At 53.7% G+C, this 4,998-nt stretch overlaps 1 protein-coding gene across 1 annotated transcript in view; it reads right to left on the bottom strand.

Moving 5' to 3' along the window:
- Positions 1–4,665, bottom strand: part of LOC113211908 (GATA-binding factor A-like) — a 20,932-nt gene extending 16,267 nt beyond the window's left edge. Inside the window, exon 1 of the mRNA XM_026430440.2 lies at positions 4,353–4,665. The gene's annotated coding sequence lies outside the window, so the exon portion shown is untranslated. The remainder of the gene's footprint in view (positions 1–4,352) is intronic.
- Between the last annotated feature and the right edge of the window lie 333 nt (positions 4,666–4,998).

The raw sequence follows: 4,998 nt of genomic DNA, 5'->3' as shown, positions 1-4,998 counted from the left end.
TCCCCCAGTTGGATTAGATAGAAAACGGGGCACGAATGAAATTATTGCGACAGCATCGGCTCCGATCTATGGCACCTCGCATGTGTGTTTAATTAATTACAGAATAATTATTGACACTAAGTGCAGCCGAAATTCTTCCAGTCTAGCATATGGAGCGTGAGCGTAAATACACCGTTGTCTCGCCATACAGGCGTATTCCTCAGTATTTTATTTCAAATAGCTGGACAGCTAGCTACTTCCAACGACCACATTAAAACTTAAGGTCCTTGAAATTACTTCAAACGGTTAAAATCACCGCTCTGAAAGTCCATTCCACACACGACACTAAAATTTTCAGGCATCACGATTAATATCATCACACAAAGTATCGTCCTCCACAGCAGTCATTCAGTCATTAAATCAGTCATCTAGTCATTCGGTCAGTCAGTCATTCGGTCATTCATTCATTCATTCAGTCATTCGGTTATAGTGCGTGCCCCAGAGCACGCTGGAGCATGGAGTGTCGGCTGGACGTCCGGACTGGAGCCCTACGATCGCCTCCTGGGAGTTCCGCCGCCGCGTTTCAAGGCGTTGTCATGTCCCGCCTAACGTCCCTATTTCCGGCGATCGTATTCGGAGGTCCTGATTGCCTTTTAGGGTGAGGAAGTGTCCGCTGCCATGTCTTTCATTTGGGCCGATTTATAAATGGGGTGTCCGAGGCCGTCGTCGTCCCGCCCGCACTGCCCTGGCCGCTGGCCGCCAGCGGCGGAAGGGGCCGGCGTGGACGGGAAGCGCGATACTGCCCTATGGACACTGCGACAGGGCAAAAGAGTCGGTCCCACCGGATCAATGACGACACAAGAATATTTTCGCTCGAAACTTCCAGAGAATTGAATGACTGCCGGCGTGCATTGAGGTCACCGCCGCCGCGCCGTGGGACAGGGGAGGGGACCTGAGTTTGGAGCGTCAGCGTCAACACGGAGCATTTATTGCGATTTTACTGACTGGAGAAGACAAAGGCAGTAAAGAGGAGGCTTTTTAGTGAGCCCCTTGTCACCGGCAGGCCCCGGCCCGGCCCCGGCGCTCCGGCCGTACAATACGCAGAAACGGCCATCGGCCACCACATTCGTCACGGGGCAGGAGTTTCCGGTGGCGCTAGGCTAGCCCACTCGCTTTCACATGAGGACAATAATTTTGTTTGTGTACATTTTTCTGTTCTTCCAATCAAATCGCAAACAATCTCATTCGGACTGGTTTCTGCGAGGGGTTAACAACCGTTAACAACTCCGAATTTAGGTGTACATACGACTTTAACGACGCTTTATTAGGCTAGTTTAGCTTATTACACGCAAAATTTCGCCCTTTCAGGCATTTTTGACTTGTTCTGTAATTTTCGATTTTCGGTGTTACATCAATCGCAACTATTACACGCAATAATTGAATCAGGTGTCAATTACGGGAGTTGTTACCCCCTTTGGATTTCTGCACCGGGTTCTGTTTCAACAACTCAGGCGGTTTCTATTATTTAACGGCACAAGGATAGAAACAAAAGCAGAGGACTGACACCAAAAAGTTGTTTTTATTGAATAAATACACATTTTAATTTTATACAACGCCTTATGTTTAGCTATGCTCACTTTATCATACCCCTTTTCAGAAAACCATGACTCGAACCAGTTCAAATTCACCTTATGTTCGATGTACTTTTCGGGGGGTATAAATCGGCCCACGGCAAAACTTTTGAAAGAGTAATACACGTCCCAGTTTACGGGGAATAAAAATGGGCCGCAAGAGTCTAGACTTGTCCCTTTTGAGGGTGCTGGCCCCGGGCCGGGCCCGCCTCTGTCCCCAGCTGTGTCGCGCGCCCCGGCCCGGCCCGGCCCGGCGCCACACTCCCGGACGAGACCAACGTCACCTCGCAGGTTAATTACAGGTAGCGACCCCTCCATAAAATGTCCCCTTCCGGACCTTCCGCCCAGCAGGGGTGGCTCCCCATACATTCCCAAAATTCTTCACCCCGGCGTCTAATTACCTGTCGGCCAGCCCATAGGGCCCGGCCCTGGCCCCGGCCCACGACACGGCCGGCTGCCGTCAATGGGAGGACGCCGATGACGAGGAGCCCGCGGCGTGACGTGAGGGTGACGGTGACACCGCGGCTGAATGGCCGAACGTCAGGGGAGCGCAGACGCACAGAGTCGAGCATGCGCCGCCCACGGCGACAACGAGGCATGCAAGCAAGCCAGCCGCGACTGCGAGCAGCAGGACTCGCAGGGGGGGTTTCTTCCTCTGCACTTTTTATTTATTAAGTGAAAATAAGTTGTAATAGCTTTCCAAACAATCACTCTGTTATTATTTTTATTTATCTTTCATTCTATGAACATAACGCAGTTTGGATTATTGAATTGTGTCAACTGGAGTAAGATAGCGTTCGCCATGAAAGGGTCGTACCCAGGACTTCCTGACAGATTTTCTTTTTCGGGGAGAGGGTGTGGGTAAACAAAAAAGTGCTCTCCCTATTTTGAATCCCATACAACGGTTATGTTAGACAGATCACGAGAGGTGGGAAGGGCAAAAAGCGGTCACGTAGAGTTGGTACGGTCCCTCATCGTACCTGGAACTTCCCCCGATCCTCCCCGGGGCCCAGAGCTCGGCCGGACAGCGGGTCCGGCGACGACTCAATCTCACTAAAACACTTTACCTGTTCGCAGGGCGTGGCGGGCCGGACCAGGCTAGGGTGGGTTGGGCTCGGCATGCGGGGTTGGGCTACTGACTTCTGGCCAAAGGGCCAAAAAAAAGTGGGTAGGGCCACTGTGTGCAATGTTTGGGCGAAGGGTTGGGCCATAGGCCGCAAAGAGTGAAGAAAACGGCACACAGGAGAGAGACACAAATTATGTGAGCTTTTTCCCGTTTTACCCCGATCCTTTTGCTCTATGAAAATTTACACCTCAATGCGTTTTTAAGACAAGGGGGGGGGGGAGGTTCACCCGTGGCGCCTTCGCCCCGCTGAGCCGATGGCAGCGAGTGAATTTACGATTATTGCCCAATGTCGTGACAAGTGGCCCGTCTCGCTCGCACAGTGCATGGCGACACCCAGCCCCGGGCCGGCCCCGGCTATGCAACCCCCGCGGGGGGTCCTTGCCAAGGCCTCTGCTAGCGCAGCCCCGGCGCAGCCCCGGCGCAGCCCCCCGGTGCACAACCGGCGCAGAGCCCAGGTAAGATACAATCACAATGCAGGCCGCAAAAAAATAAAGGCGGCCGGGGAGAGCAGGGCAGCGCCGCCCAGGCCGGCCCACACGAGCCAAACGTTTAGCCGAACATCGCGAATGGCCGGCCGTTTCCGTCACCCGATGACCATTGCGTGGCCATTTGCACCGGCAAACTACGTACTCGACTTTTACACAACCGCGCACTGTCAGCAACAGTGACGTGCCCCGACATCGGTGTGATTGCAGGGATTGTATGAATTTTAACGAAACCTTTGGCAGGGAAGTCCCAATTGAAGGCGGATGCTCATTTTGGCGCCGTGTCTGTGTTCAGTCCGACAGAGCTCGCGTGTCTTTGTGTATTTGGTTCTCAAAAGGGTCTGGTTGCCTCATCCATATCGCGGTACACCATTCTCTCAGCCATAATTGTGTTTCCTGTAGGCCTCTGGTGCACTCACCGCCTTGACGGAGGAGAGAGCCGTCAAGTCGCTTCCGGCACAATGGTGGTGTCCGAACTCAACCCTTTAAGCGCAATTTCAACGGAGTTTAATGCTACACTGTAACGTCATTCAAATACTGTTCATGCACAGATTGCTGTCTTAATTCGAAAAACAAAAACATAAAAACAATCCAATTCATAATGTGTTTTAAAAGACTTGGAGTTTTTAAGAGTAAGTACGGCATTAAGACATTTTATTGTAAACGTAAATGCCTAATTTACTTACTGTTGTACTTTGGTATGCGGTCAACATCGCAATTAGCATGGTCACGAGGGGAGCTCCATTTGAAAACATATTTGTATTTGATTGATCAGCGCGTTAAAATGCAGGCATGTTCTATGGAAAGGAAATACAGGGGCACAAGCCCTAGCGCGTGATCGAAGTGTTGGGATGTTGGAGATATGACAAGAACGCCCTTAATGAGCATCTTGGTGCGGTCGCCAGCCTTATTAGCTCCTCTAAACACGTCACAACTAACAGAGATTGATCGATTTGACTCGCTGCGTTATCGTGGGACACGTTGTCACCCAGAGGCGCCGGGCCGGTGGGGAAGGGGGGGGGGGGCTGCTACCCGGAGGCGCGTGCCGGCAGGGGGCGGCAGACTGAGAAGCCGAGCAGCCAGCAGGGTGAAAGGGTAAAGGGGTCAAGAGCCAAAACGTGGACAACTCACCTGGAATGACGACGCGAGAGGGATGATGAAGGAGTCGCTCAGCTCCGCATCCTGGATTATGGGCCGACGAATGACAAAACTTGCCTCTTCACGCCGAGCGCAACAACTCACACAATACACTATTCGAATTTTAAGTGTAATGGCAGTCCACCTGCCCAAGACGCCACACACACCTCGTCCTGTCACTGCACTTCACTGGCATTCACACAAGCACACACATACACACACACAGGCACTGTCACTGGCACCGGGACGCACTCGGAGGCTGCTCACGGAGCCGCACGGTGGGACGACACGACCTGGTCGCCGGCGGTCGTCAGACTGAGGTGGAGGCGGGCTGGCCGGGGCGCCGGGAAGGGGCACCTCAGCTCCACGCGGCGGGAGGGGGGAGGGGGCGCGGCAGGGGCGCGGCCGGGAGGCGGGGCTCCGCGGCGCTACCAAGCGAGGCGCCACGGCGGGGAGGGGGAACCACCAGCAGCGAATCACTGGGCAGGGCCGCGACCAGCGTTTTCATCCTGCCGAACATCACCAGCACCAGCACCAGCACCAGCACCAGCACCAACACCATCACCAGCACCAGCAACACAACCATCAGCGCGACCCGCGACCACGCAGAGGCGACTAAGAGGCGAGGGGGGAACAAAAC

Source organism: Frankliniella occidentalis, unplaced genomic scaffold, assembly GCF_000697945.3.
Source record: "Frankliniella occidentalis isolate FOCC.00 unplaced genomic scaffold, Focc_3.1 Scaffold143, whole genome shotgun sequence".
Lineage (NCBI taxonomy): Eukaryota > Metazoa > Arthropoda > Insecta > Thysanoptera > Thripidae > Frankliniella > Frankliniella occidentalis.
The sequence above is the reverse complement of the archived record's forward strand: the minus strand, read 5'-3'. Positions and strand labels throughout refer to the sequence as shown.